General features: G+C 39.6%; 1 long non-coding RNA gene across 1 annotated transcript in view; it reads left to right on the forward strand.

Annotated features, from left to right (window-relative positions):
* The window catches only part of LOC115462418, a 49,924-nt gene extending 48,632 nt beyond the window's left edge, over window positions 1-1,292 (forward strand). Inside the window, exon 3 of the long non-coding RNA XR_003940839.1 lies at window positions 803-1,292. This is a non-coding gene — a long non-coding RNA (uncharacterized LOC115462418). The remainder of the gene's footprint in view (window positions 1-802) is intronic.
* Window positions 1,293-11,146: the final 9,854 nt, after the last annotated feature.

Genomic DNA, 11,146 nt, shown 5'->3' on the forward strand with positions numbered 1-11,146 from the left:
TTTAAAGCTTACTGAATTAATATATCTTGCCCAGGTTCAAGAGTCTCAATCGCTACAGGCACATTTCCTCTCTGCAAACCCAGCTCTTCCACCACTGAGGTGCTGAAATTTGAAAGCAAACCTCTGGCTCTGTCTTCTATGCTTTTAGGGGTCCTTTTACAAAGCTGTGGTAAAAAGTGGCCTGGAGTAGTGTGGCCTCGTCTTTTAGGTGCACGCTGGGCCGTTTTTTACAGCGACTGTAAAAAAGGCTATTTTTTCATGGGCCTGTGCTAATATTAAAACTAGCGAGCACCTATATATGGCCTGAGCCCTTACCATCACCCATTGACCTAGTGATAAGTGCTCATGCGCTACCCATGTGGTAACCATACAGCACACGGCAACTTGGGCGCACTGCCAGTTATCACCGGGAATGCCCCTCCCAGTAGAAAACAGAAAATTTGTTTCTACTGCGGGATTTGGCGTGTGCCAAATTCTGAATTACTGCTGGGCACACGCACTACCCTGGTGGCAGTGCTGATTGGGTGAGCACTACCTGTGCATTAGCCTTCCTGCACCTTTGTAAAAGGTCTCCTTATTGCACTGTAAATGTCTACTCCTGTTAATGTCAACTCCGCTTAATGTCACATGATTGAATGGTCCCTTGAATGTGATATTAAGCTTTATGCTAGTGTTCTGGTCAATTGCACGCATACTTGGTACCTAAATAAACGACCCTCTTCACATATTAAAAGTTGCATATCTGTGCAGCATTTCACAGAAATGTTCTGGAAACAGCTTTGTCTTTTATTTTTCTTAACAGATTCATCAACAGGCCTGAAGTCATGAAATCAAATCATCTTCGTGTGCATGTGAAATAAAACATTTCTTCCAAAACTCTACCTTTATCATGTGTCCTCATAATTTTCTGACTGCCTTCTTCTTCTGTGCTTGTAAAATACATTTATCCTTTATAATGACTAACCCCCACTCAATTTGTTGATTATAGGTTGTTGACATTTTCCTCACAATTCTTATAATGCAAAACCATGCTCCTATTGAAAGACTGTTACTTCATGCATTTTCATACCTACATATTTTCCATTAAAGCTGCAGGTTATTAGCAAAACTGGTTCACATTTAAAGTTAAATAATGTATCAGCAAATATCTGTGGGATTTCTAGATAGGCTTGGATAATAATCAAGCTGCTTCTACATAACCATTACATTCCTCAGGATATCTCCAGAGGATTTTTCATATTGTATAAAGACTGGAAACATGTATTTCTGTAAAATTAAAATACCAATGATATTCTTACGTCATTTTATTTCTAAAACAATATAAAGCAAAAGGCCACAACTGAGCTGTTTTTTCCATGTGTTTTGTTTTGTTTCTATAAATAATTGGCTCAATATTAAGCTAGCAGTGGTCAGCATTTTTATAAATGCCAGATAATTTAGACCAGATATTCAGTGTCAGGCATTTCTGGTCATCAGCACTACCCAGAAATTATGTGGGTATAGCCAATATGCAGTACCATACCCACATAGCTAACTGGGTAATGATAGGACTCTCATTTATTATTTGTTTATAAGTACATAAGTATTGCCATACTGGGACAGACCGAAGGTCCATCAAGCCCAGCATACTGTTTCCAACAGTGGCCAATCCAGGTCACAAGTACCCGGCAAGATCCCAAAACAGTACAATATATTTTATGCTGCTTATTCTAGAAATAAGCAGTGGATTTTACCCAAGTCCATTTTAATAATGGTCTATGGACTTTTCCTTTAGGAAGTCATTCAAACCTTTTTAAACCCCGCTAAGCTAACCGCTTCTAAATAAACAGAAATCAAAGTGAGCAAACAAGAATTAAGGAACATAAAATTTGATTCTACTAAGTCAGTATTGCAACTGGCAAGAACATACTAATTCTACAATTTGATATGTCTAGCGCCTTCGATATGGTTGATCATGGAATACTACTACATATCCTTGAGTACTTCGGAATTGGAGGTAACGTTCTTAACTGGTTCAAGGGGTTCCTAACCACTCGATCATACCAAGTGACATCTAATTCGACCACATCAGCTACATGGACACACGAATGCGGAGTCCCACAAGGTTCCCCCCTCTCACCGACCTTATTCAACTTAATGATGATACCCCTGGCCAAACTACTATCAAACCAAAACCTCAACCCATATATATATGCAGACGACGTAACAATCTACATCCCATTTAAACAAGATTTAAAAGAAATCTCCAACGACATCAACCAAAGCCTACAGACCATGCATACATGGGCGGATGCATTTCAGCTGAAACTCAATGCAGAAAAACCCAATGTCTAATACTCACCTCGCAACATAACACGAACAAATTCACCACCATTAACACACCAAAACTGAATCTTCCAATCTCGGACACCCTAAAAATTCTTGGAGTTACAATTGATCGACACCTAACACTTGAGAATCACGCGAAAAATACAACCAAGAAGATGTTCCACTCAATGTGGAAATTAAAAAGGATATGACCTTTCTTCCCAAGGACCGTCTTCCGCAACCTGGTACAATCAATGGTACTCAGTCATCTAGACTACTGCAACGCACTCTATGCTGGTTGCAAAGAGCAAATAATCAAGAAACTTCAGACAGCTCAGAACACCGCAGCCAGACTCATATTCGGTAAAACAAAATATGAAAGTGCTAAACTCCTATGTGAAAAGCTACACTGGCTCCCACTTAAAGAACACATCACGTTCAAAAAATGCACCCTAGTTCACAAAATCATTCACGGAGACGCTCCAGCCTATATGTCAGATCTGATACACTTAACACCCAGAAATGCTAAAAATTCATTCCGCACATTCCTTAATCTTTATTTCCCTAACTGTAAAGGTCTAAAATACAAACTAATGCATGTATCAACCTTCTCTTACCTGAGCACACAATTCTGGAACGTGCTTCCGCGCAACTTTAAAATGATCTATGAACTAACTAACTTCCGCAAACTACTGAAGACCCATCTCTTTAACAAAGCATACCACAAAGATCAATAAATGTGAACTCCTTTACATATATCCAGAACTGTCTTACAATATTTGCTTGTTAAAATACTATCATGTTTTTATTATCATGTTACCCAAAATCCTTCTGTAATACTAAATGTATGTTTTCTCATGTTGTCACCATTCATGATGTATTGTAAGCCACATTGAGCCTGCAAAGAGGTGGGAAAATGTGGGATACAAATACAATAAATAAAAGTATAATGAATAAGTTATACTGTACATCTTCTATGAAAAAGTAAGCACTAATTCCAGATCTGGGAATCAAAAGCACCAGAAGTGAAAAGGAACAGGTTGAAAAACAGTGTTGAGAAGACAGAGAACTTTGAGGAATGCCACATTCTAGTAATACATAAAAATCCTGTCTCTTTAAGAAGATTTCCTATACGTCATCATACAACATTGGTGACCTCCTTTGTGGTGTATTTGATCATAGGTCTGTGCCTAATGTCTATGTTGGGCAGATCACTCGCCCCTTTAATGTTCGTCTCAATGAACATAGAAGTTGCTTGAAGAAAAAGAAGATGCAAGCCCCAATAGTAGAACACTGTGTGATTAAGGGTCATGCATTTATCTCTTTACGTTGTTGTATGGGGAATTGGGTCCCGGAAGAATGTTCAAAACAGCTCATACATAAAGAGCAATCAATGGTTAATTTGAGAACTGAAGAGCCTAGGGGTTTAAATCAAAGAACTGAGTGGAAGACCTTTTTTTGATAACTCCTCATGGGAGGCTCCTGAATAAGCTGAGTGGGCTGAAGTTAAGGGCCAAAGTGGTGAACTGGATTGGAAACTGGTTGACTGACAGATGACAGAGGGTGATGGTAAATGGAATCTGCTCAGAGGAAAGGTGAGTAGTGGAATGCCTCAGGGATTGGTACTGGGACTGATTCTATTTGCTATATTTTTGAATAACACTGCCAAAGGTTAGAAGAAAAAGTTTGCATTTGTGGATAACACAAAGGCTTTCAAAAGGGTGGACACCACAGAAGGAGTAGAAAATATTTTTATTTATTTTATTTTATTTATTTGTTGCATTTGTACCCCACATTTTCCCACCTATTTGCAGGCTCAATGTGGCTTACATAGTACCGTAATGGCGTTCGCCAAGTTGGTTGATAACAGATACAAGGTTATATTGTGGTCTGATGAGGTAGGTGTGTGTCAGGCACCATGAGGGTCGAAGGGAATGTAAATAGTTTATTGTCTCGTACGATCATTGGTTATGCAGTGTTGCTGGGTATGGTGATTTACGGTGGATCGGTGGGGTAAGTCTTTTTGAAGAGGTTGGTTTTTAGTGATTTCCTGAAGTTTAAATGTTCATGGATTGTTTTCACAGCTTTTGGGAGTCCACTCCATAGTTGTGCGCTTATGTAGGAGAAGCAGGATGCGTAAGTTGTTGTGTATTTAAGTCCTTTGCAATTTGGGTAATGTAGGTTTAGATATGATTGTGATAATCCGATTCTGTTTCTGGCTGGTAGATCTATGAGGTCTGCCATGTATGCTGGGACTATGCCGTAGATAATTTTGTGGATCAGGGTGCAGATTTTAAAGATGATCCTTTCTTTGATTGGGAGTCAGTGCAGTTTTTCTCGGAGAGGCTTGGCACTTTTGAATCGTGTTTTACCAAATATTAGCCTGGCTGCTGTGTTTTGGGCAGTCTGGAGTTTTTTTGTGAGTTGTTCTTTGCATCCCACGTAGATTCCGTTGCAGTAATCTGCATGGCTTAGGACCATTGATTGTATTAGGTTTTGAAAGGCTTTAGTCGTTTGAGTTTCCACATCGCATAGAACATTTTCTTTATTACAGAGTTTACTTGGCTCTCAAGGGTAAGGTTGCAGTCAATTGTGTGACTCCGAGTATTTTTAGGCTGTCTGAGATAGGGAGGGTATGGCCTGGGATGTTTATGATTGTGGGTTTGTGCTTATTATATTGGGATGAGAGGATGAGGTATGTGTTTTTTCAGTGTTCAGTTTCAGTTGGAATGAGTTTGCCCAAGAGTCCATGATGTTCAGGCCATCATTGATCTGTTTGGTTATTTCTGTTAGGTCATATCTGAAGGGAATGTAGATTGTTACATCATCTGCATAGATGTACGGGTTAAGTCCTCGACTGGTTAGGGACTTTGCCAGTGGAATTATCATTATGTTAAAGAGCATTGGAGATAGTGGTGATCCTTGGGGTACTCCGCAGGCTGCTTTCCATGGTGGTGATATGTTTGAATTTGATTTTACTTGGTATGTTCTGGTGGTTAGAAAACCCTTAATCCAATTAAGTATGTTTCCATCGATTCCAAAGTAGCCAAGGAGTCTTAGTAGTATGTTGTGGTTTACTATGTTGAATGCGCTCAACATGTCAAATTGGAGGAGAAGTATCCTTTTACCTGTGGCTATTTCCTGTTTGAATTTCGCCAGGAGAGTGACTAGGACAGTTTCAGTATTGTGGTGGGGGCAAAATCCTGAATGTGAGTCGTGTAGTATTGAGAACTTGTCCGTGTATTCCGTGAGCTGTTTGGTCACCAAACATTCCATCAGTTTGACTACTAGTGGGATAGACGACACTGGGCGGTAATTGGTGAGGTCGTTTGTGTTTTTCTTAGTGTCTTTTGGTATTGGGGTGAGTAGGATGTTACCATGTTCCTCGGGAAGAGACCTTGTTGTAGCATGAAGTTAAGGTGGGATGTGAGGTCTGCTATGAAGCGACCAGGTGCGGATTTAAGTAGATGACTGGGACATATATCCAGTTTGCAGTGGGTGTTGGCGAACCTATGAGTCACTTATGTAACTGATTTAATGGTGAGGAGGGTAAATGTTGTCTATGAGAATTTGAGAAGAGTTCTACAAAAATTAGAATGGTCTGATTTCTGGCAAATTAAATTTAATGTAAAGAAATGCAGAATGATACACTTGGGGTGTAGAAATCCAAATGAGATGTTTGAGATAAGGGGTGAGAGGCTGATAAACACAGTTCAAGAGAGAGACCTTGGGGCGATAGTGTCTGAGGATCTCAAGGTGGCAAATCAATGTGATAAGGCAGTCACCACAGACAGAAGAATGCTAGAATGCCAAGATCACAAACACTGACCAGTAAAGTTGGCAATTTGCCCTTGAAACAGCTCATATGAGCCAAACATGAGCAGTCTTGTCGGATTTTTAGTCCCCAACCTGGTAGTGACTATGAACTGGAATTAGAGAATGATTTAAGATGAGTAGTCTAAAATATTTTAAATATTTATGTATATAAACATTTCATAATGGTTAAATGTTGATAAAAATTATTGATAGAAGATAACTTCCTGTGTAGCCAGTGATGAGGTGAGTGCTATAATTCTTGCTAAACATCCGATTAGCGAGTTACACTGCTGAGGCAAACAATAACAAACTTGTTGGGAAGTCTTATATAAGTTGTGGATGTTCAGACTGATTTTCATGAAACCTTTTGATGTGCTATTAATGATAAGTATTTATACTCATAGCATATGACATGAATGTTATATATCTCTCACTGATGGTCAAATGTTGTCAGTTTGCAACATTGCTGGATTGTTAGTTTAATAAAGTATTGATAATGAATGTGTTGATGTTGGAACCAAAATTATAAAACCACTCTTCCAAGACAGTATCAAATGGAACTGCCTAAATGTGGTTGGCATCATAACTATGAACTGTTCTGACCTGGTTTTACAGCTTGCCTCACTGATACAGACTACTCAATAATTACTGTGGATTCTTTTGGATTCGTATTAGGTAAATGAGACTTTTATTAGAGGTTCATTATTGTCTAAGATACACAGTGATAAAGATATATATACAATGATTAGGCTATATAACTGAAAAGAAACAATACCTATCTATAGTTAAAAAGAAACAATCATTACATCACTGGTCCCTACATCCAAACAATGCAAGGAGACTCTTGACCAGGAAAAGAAGCAATAATATATCATGATATACATATGTCACTGGTCCTTAATCTCTACATCCAGGTTTTTATCATCAGGAAATATTTCTTCACATTCATGGAATGGCCTCTTGGTGGAACAAAAATAGTATCTGAATTAAAGAGAGCTTGAGACAAGTACATAAAAATCTCTGAGATAGTGACAGGAAGAGTAGATGGCATGAATGGGTAGACTGGATAGGCCAAATGATCTTTATCTACCAACATTTTTCTATGTTTGAACTTAAAAGTCTTCTGTGTTTGAGGATCAGTAAAGCTGGATAAAGTCATGCATGTATATAAAAAGAACAACGTCCACACTCTTTATGACTTGTAAATGGATTCAATGTTTTAATAGGTTCAGGTCTAGCAGAGGGTACTAGTAGTTCTCTAAGGTTTTTATTCCTAGAGTAAGTTACAGTGACAGATTTGTTCTTAAAACAGCTGTGGCCCTCAAGGACATGGCAATGTTTATTATTTATCTTCTTAATTCCATCCAATAGGTGAGAATATCTCAGGGTGCAAACTACAGGGGAACGTTTTGCATGGTGATTGTGAAGAAAGGAGTTCCTGTACCCTTCTCTTATGAATGACTCAGGGTATCCTCTGCTTCTGAATTGTTCATCCAGTTTGGTAGACTGAATTCTGAAAGTTCTGTACATAATCTCCTAAGGCATAAGAACTTGGGAGATCGTATTTTAAACTCCTGTGATAAAAACTATTGTACTGTATGTATGCATTTTGTCAGTGGGTTTTCTATATATAATGGTCACAAAGAAATATCTGGTTTTCCTAATAAGAATATCCATATATGAAATTGGTTCCGGATTGTATTGCTTCTAAAATTGCAAGTTTTTGTCATGGGTGTATAACCAGGAAAGGAATTCTTCTAAACAGATTGTGCTGCCTCTCCAAAGTAAAAAGATTTCGTCTATATATCATTTGTAGAATCTTACTTCCTTAGTAAAGGGATGATCTATCAAAAATGTTCCTTCAAAATGTGCAACATAGAGGTTTGCTATGCTGGGTGCCATGGAGGCACCCATGGCTGTGCCCATAATCTGCTAAATAAAAACACCTTCTTTTTCCAATGAAAAATAGTTTTTGGTCATGGCAATGGTTGCAGGAGTCAAAGGAAGTGATTGGGTATTCTATGGTCAGTTGTCCTGTCCTTAAGTGTATTTTCAATGATGGCAAGTGCTTCTATTTGTGGTATTTTTATGTACAATGAGTAGATGTCTAGAGCTACAATGATATCTGATAAATCACCATCAAAAGATACAAGGAGATTAATCATGCGAGTGGAGTCTCTCTCTGACGTAAGAATCAATTCCAGGAATGTAAGGCTTTAAGAAATAATTGACAAAGATGGAGAGGGGTTCTAAACTGAGCAATTTGCTGAAATGATGGGCCTGCCAGGAGATCTACTAAGGGATTTATGTATTTTGGGTAATGTGTATATTGTAACAGTCAAGGGGTGTCACTGGAGACTAATGGGAATAGAACAGGGTGGTTATGGCCCTACGAATCCTCCAGAATCTGTAAGGGAAGCCTCAGCACTAAGCACAGAAGGAAACATAAGGAAACAGACAGCAAACAAGCTCTTACCTGAAAGAATGACACAAGGTGGGAGGCTGTGGGGCTGTGTGTCTGCTGTCTCTGGACAGAGTGTGAGCCTTCATGTTCCCTACAGGAGGGTGACAATAGGAAAGCCAGGAAGGGGAAGGCAGAAAAGCTTACCTCCAGGCACATAAGATTGATCCTCAGAGAAATGTTAAGTAAAAGATGTGGGGGAGGGGCAGGAATAACCAGAGACAATCATGCAGAGAAGCCCAGGCTGGGTTGCTTTCTTGTTTTCTGTGTTGCAGTGCAGAGGCTTAGCCAGGTTTTGACATCAGGGGGAGCAGACTTTTATAAAATAGGCACCGGTTGGTGTCAGCTAGATAGTAGTGCCTGTGTTCTCAGGTTCAGTGGCTGTGGTGGGCAATGATTAATACAGGCAGTCTCTTTTGCATCCTGCCTACAAGGAAACAGGAAGTTACATCAGGAAACAGGACGCAGAAGAGATCCCTGGACTGGCCAGAGCAGGCAACCTGTCTTCTTAACTACATCAGATTAATCCTCAGAGAAATGCTAAGTAAAGGATGTGGGGGAGGGGCAGGCATAACCCGAGACAATCATGCAGGGAAGCCCAGGCTGGAGAATCCTGTGGGCATGCTGGGAAATGTAGTCTCCTAGCTGCAACTGAGAGGGAGGCTCCTGTGGGCAGACTGGGAATTGAGTTTCCTCCTGATTAATCCAAATGGGAAAGAAGGGTAGCTAGAGGGAGCTTCTGGGAGAAAGGAAGGAGGGGCTCAGAAGCTAGTGAAAGAGAAGTGGGCAACTAAAAGGGCAGTTAGCAGAGCTGTGGGGGGAAAGACAGTCACTCCTAAGAGAGAGAAAGAGAGCCATGGATGTGCCCTGCCTGTGAGGCTATGGATATGGGTTTGCCTGGGAACTGGAATGCCCAAATAGGATAAGGATTTTGGGATTGCAAGAAGCTATGGGGAGTCGAGAGATCGCTTTAAAGGAACAGTGGGTCAAATGTAATTGATCTGCCTCAGCTCTGGGAAGTGGTCAGTAGGAGGGTTCTGATGCCAACAGAAATACAGGGAGGGACCATAACCCCTCTGCCTTCATTACTGGCAAAAATGTATAAAAGGAATTTTTTATACATGCGCTGAAAAATGATTCTGCGCGCACCCAAAATGTGTCTACACTACCGCAGGCCATTTTTCTGTGTGCCTTGTAAAAGGGCCCCTTGGTGGTGGGGGGCGGTGCCAGGCCCTTCTCAAACTAGGACATTCTATCACTGATTTAGTCCTTAAAGGAAATTTTTAAAAAGACATAGAAAAGAAGGTTGGAAGTACTGATATACATTCATTCAATTTTTAGTTTTTAAAAAGTACTGGACTAAAACCAAGACTTTGAATTCATGACCTTACTTACTAGGGGAGCCTACAATACCTTTTACTATTATCTGGTCACAATAATTTCAACATCTCTAGTGACTATAATTTGATAATTGCTTTTAATTGGTGCTAATTTAAGTTCTGGACTTCTACTTTGGGAACATCTGACCTTCACAAAAGTCCTGTAGTTAGAAAATGCGTCATTGTGGCAGAATTGCTGTCAGGTTGGGCTTGAGGAAAATCAGTACCATGTGTGAAAACCGTTCTGTTGGTGGTGGCAAGATTGGTAGAACAATCCCTCCTTCAGCAGTGGCTCTTGTATTTCTGTCCATTACATTTGAGGAACACTTTTCATTTGATTTCTCACAAATTGTTTGGTAGGAGAGAATTGGCTGTACCTTGTTAATTGATAAGGTGCTGCCTTCTATTTAATTGGTACTTTGACCAGGCACAATACCATCCTAGAGCTGTTACATCCCTGATGAAGATATTTTGAAACATAGCCAAATTGGGTGTTATATCTGTATGATATAATAAAGCTTTGAAACATTACCTTCTGTTTGGTGATCTACCCTTGGATCCTTTGCTTTTGTACATTGGTAGCTTCTGTGGCCACAAAGGCTGCATACTTCAAAAGCTGGCTCTGTTTACCATCACATTTGGAATTCAACGTGTAATTAAACTCTGGAATTCATTGCCAGAGAATGTGGTAAAGACGGTTAGCTTAGTGGGGTTTAAAAAAGCTCTGGACGGCTTATTAAAATGACTTGGGGAAAATCCACTTCTTATTTCTGGGATAAGCAGCATAAAATGTATTGAACTTTTTCGGGATCTTGCCAGGTACTTGTAACCTGGATTGCCCACGGTTGGAAACAGGATGCTGGGCTTGATGGACCTTTGGTCTGTCCCAGTGTGGCAATACTTATGTACTTATGACTCTTTGTGGTCTGAACAGCCCATTAAGAGCTTTAAAAGACATCAAGACTTGCACAGACTTCATATTTAGGACTAGATTTACTAAAATAACTACCTCATTAATATACACTAGTGCAAATTAAAGCACATTATGTACATCTGGTGTCATTTTATACATCGGGACCTATTTATATGTTGACTGCATTAACAGGTGCTACATAATAATTTCCATTAGTAAATTTTGTCCTTAAGTAAGGAAAAGCTAGTGATGTAAAATGTATTGTTGTCT

The sequence above is a fragment of the Microcaecilia unicolor genome, chromosome 2 (genome assembly GCF_901765095.1).
Source record: "Microcaecilia unicolor chromosome 2, aMicUni1.1, whole genome shotgun sequence".
In the NCBI taxonomy this organism is placed as follows: domain Eukaryota; kingdom Metazoa; phylum Chordata; class Amphibia; order Gymnophiona; family Siphonopidae; genus Microcaecilia; species Microcaecilia unicolor.